General features: G+C 43.9%; 1 long non-coding RNA gene across 1 annotated transcript in view; it reads right to left on the reverse strand.

The window, feature by feature from the left end:
- The window catches only part of LOC115597753 (uncharacterized), a 70142-nt gene that overhangs the window by 28133 nt on the left and 18400 nt on the right, over positions 1-23609 (reverse strand). The window contains exon 3 of the long non-coding RNA XR_003987151.1: positions 16529-16653. This is a non-coding gene — a long non-coding RNA (uncharacterized LOC115597753). The remainder of the gene's footprint in view (positions 1-16528; positions 16654-23609) is intronic.

Raw genomic sequence — 23609 nt, forward strand, 5'->3', positions numbered from 1 at the left:
AAATTAATTGATTGCTTTTTACAGCGGTCTACAAAAGAGCCCATCCATTTACATTACCTCCATCTTTCCCCTTGCCACGCTACGAGACAGTCACCTCCAGAGAATCATACGACTTCAGTCCTGTATAATACTGGGGTGAGAATATTATGCCGTGGGTTTTATGCTAGGTAATTAAAGAGATCACTGTTTTATGTCCTAGGCAGGGATGGACCTTCCCTGATTCACAACCCTACACACTAAAGTGGAATAGCCTTGTTCCTACTCTTGACTCCTCTAGTTTAATTGCCCTTTGTGTCCGGCTTATTTCTTCTCTAACAGCCCTAATATATGACACACTGAGTGCAGCATTCTTCTTTGAGATATTAAAAGGGCCAGTGATGCACTGATGCAAAGCATCGCACCTGCCAAAGTGTGATGATGAGCGAGACTGCATCACCTGCCTCTGCCCTCTTACCTCACCCCCTTTCTTGGCACGGCGCATGAGCATGACTGAACTTAAAGCCCGCAGCTACCCGTCCTGTCTGGCCCCCCGGTTTCCTGTACAAGTGCCTCCGAGGTGAAGCATGTGTCAGGGGCCCGAGATGGAGCCAGAGAGCGGGAGATGAGTCAGATGAACACTTGTCAGGTGATGTCATCTCCAGTGAGCGCTGATGACCGGCCCCAGCTGTTTTCGGTGCAGTGAGGCACACTCTGCAGCACCTGTCTGAAGGCGTTTCAGCTTGCACAAGTGCAGGCAGAGAACAGGGCCGCTACTCACAGGGCTTTCATAACTCCCCGGTGATGAAGTCAACAGAGGTCAAACGGGGCAGACAGTACATCTCCAGCAGAGCGTGGTTCTTTACTGCCAGTGTGGCTTAAAAAACAGGTTGTATTAGATGGAGAATATCATGGTTTCCGTGCACAGTCGATTATCAGCTCATTTGTATGATTCAGACGCTGTCCAAAGTGTCGCAGGTGCCAGGGCTGTGTTAGTAATGCGACTGTGACTGTTTCTGGTGACATCATATCTGACACACATACCTATGGGTCATCCGCGTTATGCAAAGATGATGTCACACAGTGCAACATCCACCTCGCGTGGTCCCCCCACAAACACTCACGATCACAAAACAAAGCGGTCAAAGTTTAATTTTATGCATGGTTATTTTGTAATAAAGCTCCAGGTGGTGAATGGAAATGCAGATACACGCTGTGGTAAAAGAAAAAATGGATTGATGATGGAGTCAGCTGGATTGAACTACACGCACACACACACACATACAGTAGCTCAGTGCAATTCACTACAACAAGGCAGCAGATCCTCTCTCATAGTAAATCAAGAACTGTTTCACTGTAATAGCTGTACTTTGTAATAGCCATCGCAGTGGAATAACTCTGATTTAATCTAGCCAGCGATCAATATTTTTTGACTGCTGTGATTGATGAGTATTAAGTAGGACTATTAACAGAGTGGGGGGGAAAAAAAAAAAAGGTGTCCAAGTCTGAATCCCACTACCCGCCGCTCAGTCAAAGCACTAATGTGAAAGGAATAATTTGTCAGCTAATTCACAAATAGGCTTAGAACTGTGGACATATTTTCTTAATGAATATGTGAATTACTTGTGCATTGATTTCTATTGTGTGGGAAAATGGAAAACGTATAAAGGACCGTCTGCACGAGCGCCTGCAGACACACTTCATTGACGTTTCACTTGGATACTACGAGAAATATTGCATATGCTGAAACCAGCAGATTGTGTATTTAAAGCCTCTGGTGGATCAAGGTCACGGCGCTGACCCTTTTAGTAGTAGCCTGTCATACATTTAGCAGAGCAGGGGATCATTTCAAACTGTCCTCCATCACATTATGACAGATCTTAATTGACTACCGATACAGCTTTGCTGAGTTGACGGAAAAATCGGATTTTAATCTAATCACTGCAATATACCTGATTGGCTCCAAGCAACACTCCGGCATATTAAAACATTTGCATTGCAGAAACGGGTCAGAGAGCTTGTGAACAGCTAAATCCTACACACTGTATATCAGGTTCCCTAATGAATTCATTATGGCGTTTATATCACATTATAGACACTCCTGAGTAAAATGTGTCTTGTGTGCACATTTAATGAATGCTAATCGATAAGGATTTCTTATTTTACAGTGTTCCCGTAGCCTCAACCACTTTAAGGTTTATTGAAATTATGCCCCTGCTGCAGGAGAACCATCTTTCATTCACTTGATAATGCAAACATTTGGAGACTGAGACGAGTTCTAAAAGTTTAAAGCATTAAACTTCTGTGAACTGCTCACTCTGCCTTCCTCCGGCAGTCTATCTACAATGCTTCTCTTTCTCGTTCCTGCTTTTCCTGCCGCACCGAGACAATTTTCAGTCAGTCAGTCAGTCTTCCCCGGTTTATCACTGAACCACATCATTAAGAAGTGCCCCATGGATCCCTGTCTAAACTGCACGTCGACTAGCTGCCGCAAGCTCCCTGGATAAAAGCCCAAGGCTGAGCAGGCTGACATTCCCCTGCACAAAGGTAAATGATGGCACAGAGGATGGTGGTCCAGAGTCTCCTCAGTGGTCTTGGGGGAGAAGACAGAGAAGGAGAATGATGATAGATTGCACGGAGAGCAGGCTGAGCGGACGGAGCAGGCCTCTCCTACCCAAAGAGCACCATCTGCTGTCAGTTCGGGTGACTCATTCAACTGCGCTGACATGTGCATGTAAAGGAGCACGCTGAGAACACATCAGACTGCCGTCAGGCACACCGATGACGGGCTGAATATGAAAGAGAGAAACAGAGAGAGGAGGGTGTGGAGGAAGAGGACTGTGGAAAAGAGACAGGTGGGGTACTGAAAGCACCATCTCTTTTATCTTCACAGAAAAGGAATTTTGCCTTCATCCAAACAAACAACTCAGATTTTTTTTTTTTTTAAAATGTGATTTTTTTTTCTGCCGTTTTCTGATCATGTTTTTTACCACATGCTGCTCTAAGTTCATTTGTTTCAACACGAACGATTTCAAAGAAAAATGCAAATAGAAAAAGGTACTGAGGAAAAACAGCTTTGATACAAGTGACACTCTACTACATGAAAGCAAAATGAAGCCGTTATAGTGCCCTGTAATGATAATATCCACCGTGAGCTTCGAGTCTCAGCTCCTAACGTTTTCCCCTAGTGTAAAGAATACTCCATACGCATCTTTCGCAAGCAGTATTTGCTCGCCTTACACTGCCAATATTTCATCCCCAGAACCCCGATGTGTACTATGAGAGTGAAATAACAGGATAGCTAAGGGGCGAGAAGCAAGTCTAGTGCCGGTATCAAATGACCGTGCCTGGCCCTCTTAAAACAATGAGCTGTTTATGGTCAATTTTAACAAGCTGAAGTACTTCTGACTGCTGTCTTCTGCTGAAAACTCAAACTGCTCCGAGCGTAGGAGAGAGAAAGAATAGCACGAGATGGCTCTGTGTCACTGGAAATGCCCCCCGAGCACATAAAACACATAATGCTGCCTGTTGGACATCTCCTTTTAAATATATATGGGAATGACTACTACAGTACCAATCTTCTCGTTTCTTATAACCCGCCCTTAAAAAAAAAAACATAGTTCATACAAGCATTGACTTTTTTTATTTCTTAATAAAAAAAACTGAATTGCCCTGGAGGGGCTACAGTTACATATTTCTGATATGAGGTGTCGGGTCAGGATCAAAGTCGGGGGGGTCTTGTCATCTCCGATTTCATTTCAGTCGTCCAGAGGAGCCTAATTGTCAATAAGGAGCAGCTGCATTGACACCTGTGACACTGGTTTGCCTCGCACTTCCAGTCTTTTCACTGGAGTGAGTCACGAGCATGACTCTCTCCGGCGGTGACGGGGCATGCCAATACTAAAAAGGTCACAATTTATGAAAGGCCATGACATCAAAGCGCTGATCAATGGCTTTCCATAGGCCTCAAACACGGCGCGGAGATTGATTCCATAGGTGATATTGTTACTGGAGATCTGCAGACGTGCGAGAAGTGTCAACAGGGGACGCGTGCTCAGGCTCAAAACAGGCAATTCTAAAGGATTTGCGTCAGTCAGACTAGGTGGTTGGACAGTGATGGGAGACCCCGCTGACCCCACAGGGTGATGCACGCTTGTCAGTGTGAGACAGGTTTAAAGTGCAGACTACAGGGGGAATATTATATTATGGTGAATAGCCGCCGTCTAGCTGGCCGGCAGCAATCAAACGGCCTCTCTCGGCTTAGACCATTTTATTACGGGACGGATGGATGGATGAATGGGATTCTTATGAGACGATCCAGACAGGTTTACCCAAGGGGAGGTGGGCTACATTAGTCTACATCAATGCCAGAGGAGGAGATATTACTGTGGAGACCCCCACACACACTGTGTTATGCATGCAGGGTCTCCTGAGCCTGGGAGTGACTTCAGGAGCATGGCAACACACCTCCACATGTAACAATAATCATAATAACGTGGGAAGTGAAATAATTAGAAAAATTTGAAAAGAATAAATAAATAGTTACTGGCTGAAAATTGACAGGAATAGTATATGTTATCAGCAAAGATAAATTCCAACAACACTGATGATAGGCTACCCATGATTCCTCCTGCAATCATGTTAAGCTAACCTAACGTTCCGCTTCATCACCTTCCAGCACCTATCCATAAGTTTGAACTTGTTAGCTCACTTAGCTTGTTCTGATTCCCATGGCGTCAAACACCAACGTTTTGTGATTTCCCCAAAGGCTTTCTGGCAGGGTGCACAAAGATTGGACTCCCTAAAACTTGGTATTTTGCCCAGGGGGGCGGAGTCTTGGCTGACTTATTCTATTTTTGGTGATCATTGCTGCTTCTGACCCATGTGAAACTGAAAGTGAACCCTGAGTTATCAACTGGATCAACGCCGTGGTCTTTTCCAAAACCTAACCAAGTTTTATCAATGTCAAAATCTGATCTTGTTGTTTTATGTCCTAAATCCGACCAAGTAGTTTTATTGCCTAAATCTAGCCAAACTCTGACCGAAAATTGGAAATATTCTTTTAAATACCTAAAACACAAAAAACCCACTAAGTCCAAAAGTAAAAAGCCATAAAACCAAACCATAATTACACGTGGGACGCAAACTCTCGCCGCCCTCATGAAAGTCATCTGCACAATCAACTTAGCCAGTCCATCGTTCTAACACCCTGCTAATTGAGCAGTTTTATACTGAATCACCTAAAGACCTATCGTACCTTTCCAAAAGGTTTTCCAACAGAAAAAACTTCTCATAAAACCACCCAAACTGTCTTGCGAGGCAGAATATCACCCTCCATCTCTGCACATAGATGGATCAGATACGCATACTCATGAAAAACAACGTGAACTCTGAGGCGGTCATGGAGGTCCGGCTGCAGCATGCATTGCCACGTCTTTCAAAACCGAGCCGACCTGGGCGAAATACCAGATTCTTTGGGATCCAAGCATAAAGACGCCAAAGGAAGGCTTTGGTTGGCTGAAGGGTATGTTGTGCATCCGCATGAGATACAAATCGTGTGACAGAGCAGCGTTGGTATTTAAGGATTTCGTATGAGGATGTGTGGCTAGCTACATATCATTGAAACATATTGGCAAGTTAGCTTCACCATTCTGTTGGCCCAGTTTATTATGTACATAGGTGTTAGGGGGTCCCTGCTCTGTATTCGTATCAGCTAAGGGTTCCTTAGACCAGTGACCTGAGGAATACAAATCAAATTGTCTCTGGCTCAGAAATGTAAAAGTAATTAGATTTATATTCTGTAAACAAACATGACAATATTGCATACACACTGAATATAGTTAAATTAAGTAGTTAATAGTTACAGTCAATAAATGTTTACCATATAGATTCACTGCTACACCAAAAGGCCACACACTAATGCAGGCAGACAGAACTATACAGTGTGTGTCGCCAGCACGGACGCACACGCGTACGCACACATAGGTACAACACATACACACACCACACGCCATACACAACTCGCCACTACTCCCTTTAGTCATCTGCAGATGTAGTTAGACCAGTGTCACTGTCTTTACAAAAACAGTGACAGAAACGCTAAAACAATGTCTGGAATGGACAGGAAGACTCTAGGGCAGCATGAATAAATAATAACACTCCAAAAGCAAGCAGTCCTCCGTATTGTGATGTGTTTGTCGATGCTGGCAGAGGCACGAGGATGAGGGCGCAGGGCCAGCTAGCAAGCAAATAAATAAATAAATAACATGTTCAAAAAGTGCAAGCTGCTGTTAAGTCTGTGTGACATACAAGCGCTGTACAGTGTTGCACTACCACAGCGCTGCACATTTAGGTCTGTTATTCTTTCTCTGAGGACTCGCTTTGTTCTTTCCTGCAAATTCTGAGTCTCTTTCCCTAGATTTACTTTATTATTTAAGAGCGCTTGCCGCATAAATCAAAAACAATGGAGCGCGCTATACTTTAAGATAAAAACAATACATCGGATTACCTTGACAGCTAACGCTCTCACCCATCAGCGGGATAGGAAATCTTTCATCTTTTGATAAATTACAGTGTTATTATAAATAAATAAACAAGACTGATGATGTGGAATAAATCCAATTTACCATGCAGAAGATAATCAATACATTAACCTGGAATCCCATGCTAAAGCACCTTTAGCCGACAGTACAGTATGTGCTTGTTGACTTTAATTGCAACAGTGTTGGATGCAGAGGCCGTGGGCAGACAATTGATAGTAGCCATTAGCAAATGATTAGGTGGACAGAGATGAACTCTCCCACATTGATTTGGCCGGCTTACATTTCCGACTTTTGCAGGAGAATAAATAAATTCACTTGCAAATCTATAATGCATGACTTTATATTCATAATTTCCACCGGAGAGGCTTCTCGGCTCCCTGCTTTCCATCGTGTACACAGAGAGGCTGGCAGCTCGCTCAAATCAGGCGTCCACGGTGTCTGTTTTGTGCCAAATCATAACTGTTTATTCAGCCAAACACAGCATTATAAAATGTATCACTGTGAAGATTTATAATGAGTCTGAGATTGTGGAGGGAAACCACAGGCTTCCCTTCGCACTGCTTTCTAGACATGGTGAAGCCTCTAACATATCAAAGACGTTCTTTATCATTTCCAATTATTGAGAAATATTGTCATTTGAGCCATCTGAACCACCAAGTCTAATTTGTTTACTTCAAATGCCTTGAAGCCTCTTTAATGATGGAAATGAGATCCATTCCCTGTGGGTTGCCTACTGCCCTGAAAACAAATGACAGATTGTGCAGGAGAAGTCCTAACTTACAACAATAACAGACACATAGCACTCTTTTCCTCCCATGGCGACGCTGCGCACTGCCAAATACTTTACCTAACCGTCTCAACATGGTTGCTTTACATCAAATTCACTATTTGTTTCAACCATATAATCAATCAAAACAGAGCTAAAAAGTTTGGAGTGTTGGATGTTGAAGGTGACTAAATCACTATGCTCGTATGTTCACCTTCACGTTTCCAACATCTAACTTTCCAGTGAGCTGTGCTCGGCTCGTTTGTCCATGTTCTAGGGCGCATGGGTAGGCAGTAATCAAATAGAGGGGAACTGAGCGTATGGTGTCCTCAAACCTAATTTGGCTGCTTGCAGCTCTGACCCCCTGACCTTTGACATTCCAACCCGACCAGAGAGGGTACTGGATCATTTATTTACTTTGTCAAGACATAAGCCAGACAAGGGGGTTTCAGCCTTATGGCATGAATCTTTGGAGCTCAAAAACACAAATAAAACCAGATTAAAATGTAAACAGCTAAGGCCATCTGATAGGTGACCTCGCAATAACAGTCAGGCCCTTCTGAGCAATAATCAGTATTGATTCCCAAGAAACATCTTCACGCGTTAAACCAGTCATTTTGATGATTTCCATTGAGCCTGATCAATTAGATCAATTATTTACACAATAACTTGTGGTGGCAGCAAATACTCGTCAATAGAAATCGTTCAGCTGCAGAGAGGACGGAGCCCGTGGGGGCTAATATACATATCAATACCTGAGCTATTTCTGTTTGCATGTTCACAAAGAATCTGTTGTGTTCAACAAATGGCATTAATCGAGGATCATTTTGGGGTCAAAGGTGAAAAGGAGAGGAGAGAAACCTGAGACAGCACTTATAACAAAACAGCAGCAGGCTTCTCTCTCTTGCTCTCTTCCTCTTTAAAACACATTTGCCTTTGCTAGTTTTCTAACCACGTCTCTGGAGGATTATGCAACAGTGGCTCGCCACATATCTTTTTCCAGGGCTATACTTGTGAAGCTCCGCTTACCCTTTACACAAACTCTCAAGACACACCCAACATTAAAAACAATTTTTTTGGAATTAACAGTGCCTCCGTACAAGCTATTCATCTCTTGTTCTCCTGCTGAGCTCCTTCAACAGTCAGCCCGCAGCATTTCCCCACATGTGCTGCTCAACTGCTGCTGCTCTGGTGGATCACCCTCCTCCTCTCCCTACAGCCCCCTCTCCTAAAATAGACCCATCGCTGGGCCTCTGAACGTTTGGCTGTTTCCTTCCTCCCATCTTGTCCACGCCTGTTAGAGGGTTACAGCTGCTCTCTTGCTGACCACAGTTTCCATTGCTCATCACTGTTTAACTCCCAGACCCCTTCTGGAGTCCATTACCAAGGCTAACTTTCCCAGATTTATCACCGCTATGACCTGCAGCAGCCAAAACAACAGCAGTGATTGCGCTGAATGCTGAATGGGCTGTTCTGAATCTATATGGGCTCAATGAGAGCCCCAATGCTGCAAAGAAACGAGGCGTCTGTTTATTAAAAGGTATATTTCAAGGAAACCTTGCCTGAGTCTGTGTATGACGCAGGCGTTTTTGAGAAAGAGTGACTGTGTAACATGGGAGAGCTGCAGTAAAGATGTCTTCGAGACTGCGCCCCAAGCGAGTGGGTGATGGGATCAGTCCTATCCATTTTGTTTAACCTCATCCATTGGGTATTTAAAGTTATTGCTGGTTCATCCATTTCCATTTGTATTTTAGAGAAACGCTGTTTGAAACTCACATGTTACCGACCCAACCCTATACACATGACAGGTCAGTTCCCAGGGAGTCTTGCATCTTTCAGTCACATCCCTCTAAGGTTATCGATACAGAATTCAAACCATATTGGTCATCAGCACTCTGAGCTGCTCGCGGTTGGCTCAAGTATTAGTATTCACAGCACAAAAGCAAATCCAGCCTCTATAAGTAATGCATACTGGATGAAGGCGCCGCTGATGGTCAATAGATTTGCCACCACCGACCTGCGCCACTGTCTCTGTTTGTTTCCATTACAGACCAATTCTTATCATGCATAATGCATTCTTAAAAATCACTCCGTCATTAATTCATCCAAAAGTGAAGGAGAGATGGAGGGGGCGGCGAAAGAGGCCAAAAAAATAGAGAGAGAGAGGAGAAGAAGAAGACAAAGAAGAAACAGCTCATGGGAGAGACGATGAGCCTTGAGATGCGACGCCACAGTATTTTTGTTTCACATGATAGGCTTATTAATCAGAGTAATGACTCATGAGACGGTCTGCAGAACAGTGGAATCAGGGGTAAACAAGTGGAGATGATAAGCCGTGGATAAGGCACTCTCAGACTGAGACACACGAAGGCGAGTCGGAGGGATGAAGAAGTGTAAACGCTGCTGGATGAACCACGGTGACGTCGCGTCTCACGCCGGAAAAGCGTTTCAAGTTATCTCTTTGTTTGCGCCGTCTTTATCGCCTTGTTTACTTGTTTGTTTGTTTGCTCGCTTATTCATTTGATGACGTGCTCTATAATATGGTAAAAAGCTAGTTGTGCATCTGAGTAATTACACTGTAATTGATGAGCTAATAGACATGTAAATTATGCAGCAGTGTGTCTGCAGCAGAGTCGAAAGAGTGTGTTGTATAATTACAAACTCCAGCTGCCACGCTCCTGTACAGGAGTCATAAATTAAGTGCACCCAATTTGAATAACCGAGATTGGAGAATTTTTTTTTTTATTTTTTTTTGGCTCTGCGATAATTCATGTGGTTCCTGTTTCTGGGTGTCTTACACAAACACGCCGCTCACCTTTACAAGGTGCGGAACTATGTGGCCCGGTGAAGTTCAGTTGATAAAGCATGTGGTTGTCATGGGTTAGGAGTTCAATTCCCAGTGGGGTCACAAAAATGCACTCGCATTACTGTAAGGTCCTTTGGGTAAAGCCATCTGCAAACAGCATGTAGGCTCATTTTACTGCTTTACCTACTGCACGAGCGTGGTGTTTAGAGCTCCTTTTTTAACAGTGTTTTGGTAGAAACGAAGCCTGTACCCGGGCCGTATCTCTGTAGTGGTTTAAAGGTGCACTACACAGCTTCATACTGCTTTACTTTGCATACATTTGGCGGACCCTGCCTCCTTTCTAGCTTCAAAAGGTGTTGTGGCGACATTATTTCCCTCTGAGAACAGCTTGTTTATTCAGTTAAGGAAAAACAAATAATTCAGAGTTTGTATTAATGCCTCATTAACAGTGTACATATTAAAATTCTTCTCCAAAACTACATAGTGCCCCTTCGAGTACAATTATCTCTCAATGATCTGAGGTCATATGTTACATTAGATACTTCTCAGTCACTTTTGCAGCACAGCTCGGGAGTTTAAAGAGGCCACGAAATTAATGAAGTCTTCTCTTGACAGTGAGGCGTGCGCCAGGCCTCACTGCTTGTATTTACAATATTAAAAGCCCAAACCTGTTGGCACCACTGCAAGAGAGAGGCACGATTGCAAACGGTGGCATCAGAGGAGTCATCTGTGCAGGCTGACAGCTTGTAGAGCTCTCGCGCTATCTGTTACTCCTACTGTCCCAGCCCTCCTCTGTGCTCCTGTGCGTAATTACGGCGGTTAATCTTCTGCTGCTCCTCTGTCTCCTGCCCACTCTCTGCCTTCCTTATTAGCCCTCTTTTTGCCCACCTGAGATTTTTTTTTGTCTTCCTCCTTTCCAATTTTTTCCCCTCTCGTGGTAGCAGAGCAGTCCAATCAGAGTTGCCATTGTTTATTGTGATAAGTTGGGATAATGAACAAATGACCTGCCACCTGGAGCACTTAGAGCCTGGTGTTAAACTCAGGTTATAAAAACCTCTTCCAGCTCTATTGATTTACTGGCAACATTTGATTGTACCCACGGGGCAGGGGGGCCTGCAAGGCTGCACAGAGCTCTTACTGTTTTACAGTCCTTATTACACCAAACAAATAAATCTCCTGACCATTAATTCACTGCCTGTGCCCTCACTCTCCAGACTGATAGGCCAAAAATCAGAACAGATTCGGGCTGCTTGGCAGACTCAGCCAGATAACTAGGTAGTTAGAGGCAATGTTTCTTTTCTATGTGCCCCGTTCTATATTGGATTAGCAGACCGCAGACAACTTTGAGTGTTCTCGGAAGATTTTATGATCGCCCAGGACAAATACATGAGGAAATGATTTGAGTTGGGCTATCCTGTTTTTGCAAACAACAGTCATTATTTCAATATCCTGTGAGGCTCTTTAACGATGCCCCCACTGCGCTCTTCTGGCTGCTTCTGCTGAACATACAGAACAGGGACATGGCACCTCGGAGTGAACAAAAGTCAACCGCAACGGAGTGTCAGACCAGTCCGATTTTTTTACAACGGAAGGCAAATTGTAAACACTCAGGGGGCCCGGCGAATGGGACCGAGAAGAGTGTTGCGCCGGTCCCAGACTAAAGGCCAAATCAGCGATACATTCAGCCCGGACGGTAATTCGAGAATGAGGCAATCCTCTTGTAAAACATTAATAAAGGCCTGTCCAATAAAATCCGCTCCAACTATTAATGATTTTAACCTTAGTGTTTGTTGGAATACGCAGGGTTGATGAGGATCTTGCCTCATCTGCTCTGGATGAAAGAAAAAAAAAAAAGCTGCAGACTGTAATGCTGCTGCTGTAAAATGGCTGATGTTAATTATTTATGGGAACAGACACGTTTGTGCACCTTCAGTCTCTTTCGGCCCCTGCACACACACACATGCATATACAGGTTACACCCTCGACACAAACCCCAGAGCATACATCCCTGTGCCAGAATGATGAATAAACTGCAACACTAGAAGATGAAAGATCCTCTGATTAGTTCTTGCCAACATGTTTACCATAGTTTGAATCACTACCATACCCACTGATTGTACACTTATGTAATGTAGGTTCAAAAACACTTTTCATCCTGCTCACTGGTTTCCCTCTGGAAACGGACGTATAATTGTCAGCATATGTGCAACACGCGCACACACACACACACACACGCTCACACACATTCTGTAGCTTGACTCACATAATGTGCACACTGGAGTGGAGAATCCTCTGAGTGATGTCACCTTCAAACGAAAGACGCAAAAGCTGCCAAAACCATGAGAAACTCAATGACTGGCTCAGATTAAACAGTTTGGTTTGCGCACACAAACACACTCGCATAAACACGCTCGCGCACATACACAAATACACATGCATGCATTTATTTCCAGCGCGTTTTCTGGGGGGGAGGCGCTCGGGTCTGATTTCTTCATCATCCAAACAGAGAACCTGTGCTGCAGGAAATAGACGCCTGCTTATCATGCAGGACTCACCAGCCACAACATGAAGGTGGCTTTGAACGCTTAAGCTCTACCAGATATTCATCAGCTTCAGTACCTGGAAGGTACAGAATACCTCTGACTCAGACTGAAGGATAAATCCTTTTCCCTTGTGGTCAAACGTGGCATGTAAATATTCAAACACATACATGTACATACAGTAGTTATGATCAGTCCATGCAAAGATTTAGAGACAGCGTAATCCATCCAAACCTTTCAGAAAAGTCAGAGCAGATCCAAAGTGTCAAAAGCAGGTCTCCTCCTCCTGCACCAAACATACCACTTGGGATTGCTGCCATTATGATGTGCTTAGTCAGTCAGGGCACTCTAGTCGCTGGATAAAAGGCAAGACCACCAGACAGCTAACCAGCTAATCTGCCGAATATTCTGTTAATCTGACAGCCAGTGTTGAATAATGAATATGTACATTATCACAGAGGGAGGTATCACAGGGGACACAGTGGATCACTCTCGACGTGGTAGGTGGACATGACGGGTCTGTTATCAGCGTGATTTCTAATGAGCTAATTCACAGGTGAGTGTACATTAAGCGGGCCACATGTGTGCATGTGTAATTATGACAAAGGTGAGGCTATCTTGATCGAGAACATGCTGTACTTCTGAATTCACCAGAGATACTGCTTTCAAGGAAGCTAACAAAAGGGCTGATACCTTTGATTTTTTTCCATTTTTTTTTTTTTGAAAGGTAACCTCTAATCGATGTGTATGCTTGTGTAGGTGCATATGTTCAGGCCATTAATGCAGCTCTGAATCTGCCAACTGTCTAATCACCAATCTAGAACAATATGACCCATGAATGATAAATGAAAGCGCGCATGCTGCCATGACAAAAGACCTCGTCTTGTCAGCTGTAACAGCAGTAAATGACTTTCCACTCTGAGGTGGTTGTCCCAGTGATTTACGCCAGCTCTTTCAGGGGCAGGGATTTAAATGTAATGCACATTTAATTGTTTGTTTATTGATTATCAGGGGTCTTTTGCAAAGATCAAAATGAAAATAATGTACCACTCTGCACACCATGAATCTGTTGAAATTTTGCATTGCTTTACGTCGTAACTTTGCATTTCTTGATGATCAGTTTTCAATTTTCATATTGTCGCAATGCTCTGCTTAAGCTGTGGTTAGGTTTAGGCACAAAAACCACTGGGCAAGGGTTAGGAAAAGATCATGTTTTGGCTTAAAATACACGGTTTCGTCGCCACAAATGCGGCTGGATTCGACTCGACATCTTGTGAAAAACATCCAGTGGTTTCACACAGATGTTGAAACACCATCGAGAACATTGGTCACTGGCTTGGTAGCCTTCTCATCCAGCCTACCAAAGAACCTCAGCATAAGTAATGTGAACATTGTATTGTAGAAATGTCAATATGGTACATATGACAAATTGGAAAGTATCCATGGTTTGCAGAAACATAAACTGCCAACGTTTTCTTCAGGCAAATGGGGTGCCTTGTTACAGTCCTGTCTGACAGCCTGTTGTAAAGTTCACACTGAACACTAGACAACAAGGTGTCTACACCCAGGCCCTATTTTCATACATTTCTTTTCATCCTGGTGCCCCTTCCCCCTTATTGCCCCCCATTTCATTCCATTTCCTTCTGGGAGTAAGGCCCGGCTTTACCTTTCAACCACGACACGCTACCTGTCACAGCGCAGAACACACACACACATACACATCCCCAAGCGTGGTGCAAGAGGCATGTGACATCTGTTCTCTCTCTGGTGGGCTCCTCATGTCCTCTACCTCATCCACATTGTTTCTGAGCACCTGGGAGGGAGGAGGGGAGGCTGTATGACAAGGAGACATTCTAAAGAAAAAGGGGATGAAAGGGGGATTCTGTGTGTGTGTGTGTGTGTGTGTGTGTGTGTGTGTGTGTGTGTGTGTGTGTGTGTGTGAGCGCGTGTTTGTTAGGGGGAGGTGGGTGGTTGTTGTAGACAGAGAGCAGTCAAGCACAACATCAGTCACAACTGCCACCACCCTTCCTCCCACCATCACTAACTTTTCCCTACATGACCTTGACCTGAGTTTGGTGCTTTTTGACAGCATAGGTCCTTGTTGACACCAGCTGTGCCGACACACTGTGCCAGATGCACGGAAAGTAGGCTACAGTGAGGGTGGAGTGACATAATGCTGTACTGTGGATTTACACTGACGGATGGTGGCGCAGCTCAGTGACCTCGGTGCCTCAGATAGTCTGATACAGAGAGAAATGGATGGTTTTGCAGACTTCAGACCAGAGGCCCGTGGTTTGTGAAGTGGAGGCATGGAGAGCCAAAACATCAGAGCAGGGGAAGTAAATGTAGGCTCCCAAATAGCTTCTATGGTAGTGCCCTTGTGCAACATCTGCCTGAGTCACACCACTTAGCAGCTAACGGTAACCATTACAGTTCACCCCTGAAGCCAACGCAGAGTTGGCTTAAGCTGCAGTTCCAGTAATGGCTGGTAGGTTCTGGCTCAAAGACAACTCTGTATTCGTTTTATTGAAGTCAACAGGAACTCTCTCTTTAAATACAAAGTCAATAAAAGGTCTCAAAAGCTATTTCCAGATTTTCTATAATCTGTGTTTCAGCAACAGCCCTCAAAGTATTTCAATATCATCGGCCCGTTTCTCGCAACACGACCCAACGCTGTCAACAGGCATTTCACAGCTGCTTGCATACAAAATGAATTGTAAGCGTAGAAACGATGCATCCCGTGGACACCGTGAGTCTGCAATAGGTTGACCATTTCAGTCACATTCTCCTCCCTTACATTATCTGCGTGCTAGCGTTTTCAAAAACACAGTTACCCTCACATTAACCTGGCAGCCGTTATATTTTTTTCTTGCAGGGATTTAGCTTTTTTTAATGTCTGGACTTGCCTCCCCCATGCAAATGTTTCAACAAGTTCCCCTCCGCACTATTTCACAGGCGCACCATCATTGCATTCTGCTCCAGCTTATGTATTACTAATGTAATTGGCGTAACGAATCAAATAAGCAAGAGTGTTTTGGGGTTTTTTTCTCTTTATCGCAGAATGATAATAGTTACAGCCAAACCTTTTACCAAGCCGAAGCTGAGAGAGCCGAAGAACTGAGGAGAGCTGCAGCGATGGTGACAGCTCTCTGCGAGTTTGTCACTAAAGCGACCCCCTGCACATTACACATAGTCAGTTGATCCATTTTAAGGGTTAAGATATTGAATATTGCTGCTTAAACAAGCTTATGTGTGAGATTTCATTTGTGCACAGGCTGGTGTATTTAAATCTAATATATTCTCTTTCATTCCGTGTGTCATATTTCTGTGGTGTGAGAAGTGTAGCTGCCTGAAGCAGAGCCTGTGTCTGCTTAGCACATTGACTCAGCGGGGTCATGGGTTCGCTGGCTCAGGCTCAGCTCCTCTAACAGCCTTTTCAAATCATTAAGTAATGAAGTGGGTGCCATTCAAATATAAATGCATCCACAAGCCATGATCCTTTCATGTTCCAAACTATAAATACTCTTGGATTTTTCCTCTGAGCCAATATACCTATCAAAGCCATTTCTAACATCTGTTATCCCCCACTAAAAAAAAGTGCACGACACTGGGCCAATTGCTGTAGCTGTGCAGCAAAGTGTTTTATAATGCATGGGATACAAGGCAGTAAGGCATACTTTTCCTTAATTTGTTAATTGATTATTGCCTAATCTGTCAAAGATCCTGGCTCGGAGCCGTCATGACTGAGCGCGCCATGCTTGTGTTCGAGGGCGCTAAAAACACACAAACACGAGCGCGCTGGCACACGGAGACACACAAACACACAGTGAGATAAGCAAACCCCCAGATGTAAGTCTCTTGATACTCGCTGATTATTGTGAGTGCAGCCACCACTGACCTTGGCACACATAGCCACAGCAAGCTCCTTTCCTCTCCATCCATCTCTCTCTCACTGGAGTGGCCCCTGGCCTGCAGCTTATTGGGGGGCCTGGAGCCAGCTTCCCGTCTCAGACAGGCCCTAATCTGGGAGGCAAATGATAAGGCTGAGGTTTACAGGAGGGGCTTTGCACACTCACCAAAATTTGCATTTAAAGGCCCTCAAGTAATCTTTAGGCTTATTTAAATCTCAGCAAGACACTAGCAGGAGAGATGGAGGTGGGGGGAACTCTACAGATCCACCTCCTGTGCTTCTTTCCCATGGTAGACCAAATCCCCACCATAAATGAGCGAGGATGTGGATTGCCTTTGCCGTTCTCACAGAGGCCCGTCTCCGTATTGTCAATGGCATTTCATTGACTGAGATTTTATTTTTTTCTCTCTCTTGGCATCCAAATAAAACCGCCACATGGGACTAAAGCTTCAACTATCACTGAGAAGCATTTTGTGAAAAAAAAAAAAAAGAAAAAAGCAATTTTGCCAGAAAAAAATACACAGCTATTGACATACAGTTGGTGTTTTAGCAGAGTTTTTTTTTTTCTTTTGCTTATTTGTTTGTCTGGTTGTTTTACATGGTTCGACTATGTATTTTTGCACGTGCTCCATGTTCCTGTGATTACAATGAAAATGAAAGAAACATTTGCATGTGTTTTAAGCTCCCACCGCTGCCTGTATGACCACCTGAGCAAGACATCATTGCTGCGTAGCTCCGGTTATTTTCAAAGCCTGCCTCACATTTGCTCCTTTTGTTACGTTCGTCTCCAGTCGGAATTTTTCATTTCGATGAAAAAGACAAAAATGGAAAAAAAAACACAATAATCAAAACACAAAACCGTTGCTGGCATGGCCCGCTAGAATCTATCCTGTCCCAGTTTTTTTGAGAGTGTGTGCATATTTACCAGCTGCTGCAGCTACTGTATAGGAGCCACTGTATGGCTGTCAGCACATTTGCTGGTTTACTGGCATCACGTCCTGCAGTATGTATACCATAACAGCACAATGCTTCTGCTCAGCCAACTCGCGTCAGTGTCAGGGGGGTTATTTCCAGTGTGGAATTGCACGGTGCATCCTACACATCCAGAAGGGATTTGAAAGATTAATCCTCACCTTTCCAACTGAATGTATGTAATTTGGTTTGACAAACACCAGCCCTACAGGGACATTTTCTTCATTAATACTTGACAATGTGCCTTGCGTCTCAGGCCTGAGGAGATGTAGCGGTTCGACGGACGAGAGCATAAAAGTGACCCAGATTCAATCTTTCTTTCTCCACTTGCGAGCTTTTAACACTGAGTATAGCACCTGTGATACAAAATTCAGCCGAGAGAGCAACAAAGATGGAGTGTTAACAGCCATTACAACAGGCCACACAGAGGGGACACGATCTGATGATTCTCTCAGATGGTAATACACAATAAAATATTCAAGAGGGCCGAGAAGTGTTTAGAAGGAGTCTTTGAAGACCCTTAAAAGCAGTGTGACACCCATATGGTGCATACAATATTGGCTTACAGAATTAAATGGTTGTCTCGTTCAAGATACTTTGGCAATGTTTTACGGTTTTTGGTATACAATCAGTGATGTCGAGGTTTGTTTTTACAGAGGAGATCATGATAATAGTCTCAATGGCTAAAAAAGGAATCTCCCAGCTGACTGACCAACAACTTTTCATTTTTTTCCTGATTTTCAAATGGATTAAAGGGATTCTGTGAAAGTCGGTCATTATTTTTGAACAGCCTGCAACGTTAGCAACTGTTGCGGAGCAGAGACGGGCACTGAGACGTGGCACCCGAGAACGTGCATGAAGTCACATCCACAGTCCAGCGGCGTCAAACAACTTAAACAAATCGTCCACAGACTTGTGTAGGCAACCGGGAGAGGCGGGAAAGGTCTCGTTTTTGTCTTCACATTACAGTCTGCTCAAATATGGCCAATAAAACAGTGAAAAACACATGAAAATTGCCACAAATTCTTACATAGAGCCTCTTTAAACATTTATCAGTGACATATCATGTTAATAAGTGACTTTTCTTGTGGTACTGACATATTTTGGCATATTTTTCCAGCCATTGTAGGGACCCATGCTAGCGTAAGCTAAAGGATTGACCAACGACTTGTCATTTTCACACATATTTTGTACAGACTAAACATAAATCAGAGACATAATGGGTTCATAAGTGTCTGGAGCTTTAGTGGCACTGGTAGGAAAATGTATTCATTATTTTTTTACCTCTGGAGGAAGCCATGCTAGCCATTTTCCTGTTTCCGGTCGTTTGTGCTAACCTAAGCTAACTGGCTACTGGCTGAAGCCTCAGATTTACTGGACAGATATTGCTAACAGTATCAATCTTTACATGTAGGTCTTAGCAAGGAGGCATATTTCATATTATTAAAATGGCAAATGATTGCTTTAAGTTTCTCAGTAACAAATAGCTGATGAAATCTCTGCAAGGCCGCTTCTTCTCAAGGTGTCTCTTCCACCACAGGGCAAAATAAACTACAGAGGGGAATGAGAACCATTAAAACACACAGAATCTGTTTCAAACTAACAATAAGTCTGTGAGACACTATTAAAGCAAGTGGAAAGGCTAAACCTGATATCATATTTAATATTCAGCCAGATTTTTTCTCTTTTGCATACCCCTCTTCACAGCCTGAAGACAGGTCAAATCAAGCTCATGCATATAAAAGCCGTTGCCCTGGGCAAAGATTTAACCAGCCCGGATGAGTCCGGAGGCTGTAGTGAACAAAAAAACACCCTCGCTGCCGTTCCAGCTCTGAGAAATATGAGTAGACGCGAGAAAAGAGATCTGGACACGAGCCCCCCCTCCCTTCCTCCGTATCCGAAACTAACCGTTAGCTTGGCTTCCCAGTCCCACTATGGAGACCCTGCTCACTCTTCCATGCCACAGCCACTTCCTGCTGGCTCTAAACAATGCAGACTCCATTTGGGCCGCCGTAATGGCTGACTGCTTGACATAACCCTTGTCAGTGAGAGCTGAGATAGGTGACACTTGACAGATGTGTAATTGCTGGAAGAGCTCACTGACAGGTGGATGAGCTTAAAGACACCTGATATGCTTGCGAGGCTGTTGACGCGGGGGATTACACCTTTAAGCGGCACCGGCGTCCCTGGGTGTTGTTGCTTCTTCTTTTTTTCTTTCATTCTTTATTTTTTTTTTTCCCTGCATGATTCAAGATAGCAAAAAAAGAGAGAAATGTTTGGGTAATATATTCAAAGTGAAATTGGTTTGATTTGTTTTGAGCCAAGATATGAGGCAAGCGTGACAGTGAGAAAGGTTAAGTCTCCCGCAATAACCCTCAGTTTAATGCATCCAGATGTATATTCTCTGTGAGGTAATGTATGGTTTTGACATCATCTTGTAAAAGCCAGTTCCGAGGCGTGATAGCTTTCCCCTCTCAGGTCAGCCCAGGTGAGGTGCTACCAGAAGCCGGAGATAACACCCCACCCCTATAAAAGACAGGAAGTGAGATAAACATTCACTCCTTGATTAGGAGCTGGGGGTGTGGGCTGCCATGTGGGAGGTGGTGCAGTCATAGGGGTGGAACAGTAAGATGTGGATGGGGGCGTGTGTGTGTGTGTGTGTGTGTGTGTGTGCGTGTGAAGGGGTTGTGTTTTATGTGTGGGACTGTAATGCAAATCAATGATCTCCTTCAGTGCAGAGCAGAACAGCACAATGCCTGCACACCTGTCCATCATTCAACATCTCCTGTTCCACCTCTTGAAGCTGTGTGGAAAAAAAAAATAAATCGCTTTAGCTCATAGTCAAGGGGTTGAAAGCAGGGGAGGGGGAGCAAAGGAGGTGCGCTTAGAGGGCCCAGACATTCACTTTTCTTTTCCCTTCACCGAGAAGACCATGTTATTAGAACTGCGGTTACTAAATTGGGAGAAGGGAGGCCGATGCTTTTGGACGTGACCTCAATTGCACTGGCACACTATCTCAAGCAAAGTCTCATTTCCCCCCGAAAGACAGGGGTAGAGAAAAGAGAAATTGACAATATCTTTTGTACCATCATGCATAGACAGCGTATAGAGATTTAGCGATGATATGGCGGAGGGGGTGGTGGCTCTAGCTTGCACCCCAGAAGCTCAGCTCAGTTCATTGGGGGTATTTTCACTTATAATTGGGGTAGCTTTCATCTTGCCTGCCAAAAGGCGTAGCAGCGAAGAGGAGCACCAAGAGGGAGCTATCACTTCCCCTATTTCCTGGCCCCAGACAAAGGCATCCAGGCAGGCAGCCTGCTGAAGATGATGTATTTCTGATCAAAGAGCCTGGAGTTGTCAGCAGCCCAGCCTAGCGCTGCAACCTGATTGCTCCTGGATAGATTTGTCCCTTTGATCAGAGCAGGCTCTGACTGCAGGCACTGTTTATGCAAAGAAAAGACGGCAGAGCGAAATCTACCCGGTGTTATGTGGAAACAGGCGTTGGGCTGGGGGAAGGACTTTAGCTCGGGGATATGTTCGGTTCACACAATAATACAAGATGATATCTGTTATAATCACCGCTAATGAGATAACATTGCAAAAAAGCCTTTTTTTCTGCAACTTGTTGCCGTGATGCTTTTGCGCTGACAGCGAAAAATTAAATTCTTACTTGTATGTTACTCGTGATTAGCCGATAAAATTCTGCCTCTAATTACAGCTACATACAACAGATATGGGAGCAAGATAATGTAATGTACTTGAACAACTGGTACTTTTACAAAATGATCCGTTAGACACGCTGTGCAAACATCTTACACAAAATGCAAACAACCGCCGGCTATGAATTTATGTGGACTCGGAAAAAGGCAGATAATTTTGTCATAATATATTGATGTGGCTGGAGTTAGGATTTGTTCTATAAATGTGCCACAAAGAAATATTAATGGCATCAGACTGTTGGATTGTACCTACAAATCCCACTGTGACCTCGGCCATGTTTAGTCTGAGGAGAACACTCTTCTTGTACCCGGCTACATGAGTTCAAACACTAAAATGTCAAACACGCTTGACTCTAAAAACACCAGAGCGAGGTTATGGTGGGGTCTCAGAGTCCCATAGAAAATGAATGGGGATGAACTTAAAGTGCCCGAAGGAGGTCTTCCCAGTTCACTTCTATACAGCACAGTCAATTTTCCATGGCGAAGACATGCATGGAATAAATAGAACTGATGAATTCATCATCGAAAGTATGAAAAGCAGAATTGTGTACATCCTTTTAATACTATCGTCACAATATCTACATAAATACATATTTAATTTCCACTGTCAAAATATTTCTTGAAGTCAACGTAACATTTATCTTGTTTCCCGCCTCCTCACTCGGCATGCCGGATGAGTTCAGGTCACAGCTTTCAGGGACATCAGCCTTTGCTGTTTTTCTGCCTTTTCTGTCATGTTAAACATTAAAAAGGTACAGCTCGGCACGCCTCCCGCCGAGACACGTCAAAGTCAAGGTTAATTTATGGATGCAAAACACCTCATCTGGAGTTTAAAATTTCTTCCATTCATTTTTTTTTTTCTCTTCTTCTTCTTTATTTTGTTCTGTTGGTGACAGGTGCTATTTAAAGGGGTTTCAGGCACACGCGTACACACAGTTTAAGTCGGTGGAGAGAGGGCTGAGTGGTTATGTAAGCTGTGATTAACATATCTGACGGCTGCATTTGGGTCAAACAGTGATGGGTAATTCAGGTCATTTCTGACAGCTGATGAAAACAGAAATCATCATGGCGGGCGGTGGGCGTAATTATGTATTTATGAGTGCAAGAGGACCTTGGGGGTAGCAAGCAGAAGAGATGAGCGCATACAGAGAAGTGCCTGAGTGCTGCCTTGCTACTGTAATGACAGCTCATTTCCCTGTGTGGATGTTTTTCTCAGCTCGACGCCGAGCTTTTGTTAGTCCCACCAGTTTACTGTACCTGCCAAGCCCCCGGCCCTTTTATGGACAATACAGGAGGGTTAAGTGTTGTATTATTGAGGGATGAATTCTCTGCTGAGACCCCGGCCAAGGAAAAGAGAAAGCGTGTAGGTCTTACCCAAAGGGCCCTTCGTGGCAGCTTGTTTGTGATGAGAGAAGCGCTGCTAGGGTTTAGGCACATTTAAAGATGCATTTGATGTCGAATTACTGTGTATGGGGTTTATGCATACATACATACGTAAGTCAAAGTCCTGCTCCTTCTTGCAGCATCTTACTGCTCTGTATCTGTTTGGCAAGACAGATATATTTATATTTAAAGGTGTACTTTGTAGTTTTAGTGGAGGAATTTAAGTCAGAAGAGAAAGACTTTCATCGACTAAAAATGTATGCCTCAACACACTAAACAAACAAACTGACCTTAAAGGACAGCACAATTTCATACTGTTTAACTTATGTTTGGCGGACCCTGCCACTATTTCAAACAGTGGTCTGGGGGGCCTTATTTTTCGTCTGAGAATAGCTTGTTTGGTCATTAACGGAAACAGTTTGAATCAGTACCTCAGTTCTGACTTTCTTCTCTAAAACAACGTAGTGCCCCTTTAATAATCCCAGTAAATGTTGCATTTCTGTTCATAAAATGTGCATTTTTACCCTTGAATCTTGTGTTTTCAAAACGCAAATACAAAAAAAAGCGGTGGAGGATAGATAAAAAGCCAGATGCAAATAACCCTGGAGTTAAATCAAAGCCATCTTCAAATCAAACCCCCAGTAACACACTCTCCTTTCTCTGTCAATCCACTGTGACATTTGTGATATGGGCAACACTTTCAATCTGTGGCTGCCTACTCCATTGGCCATGTAAAGTTTAATGAGCACCTTTTGTGGAGTGATATGAATAATGTATACATTACGGAGCCTTAAAGCGCCTATGGTGCATCTGTCTCCAGGATGGACAGAAGCCGCGGAGAAGAAGGGGCCGGTGAAAATTAAAAAGCCCAAGGGGTAAAGAAGGAGAGAGATATAAAAAAAAAGCGAAAAGTTGAAGGCAGCCACATTAATTTGAATGCGTCAGTGTGCCACTTCCAATGCAAAACAGGAGTCGTCAGCAAGGAGCAGCCTTCC

Source organism: Sparus aurata, chromosome 16, assembly GCF_900880675.1.
Source record: "Sparus aurata chromosome 16, fSpaAur1.1, whole genome shotgun sequence".
Classification (NCBI taxonomy): domain Eukaryota; kingdom Metazoa; phylum Chordata; class Actinopteri; order Spariformes; family Sparidae; genus Sparus; species Sparus aurata.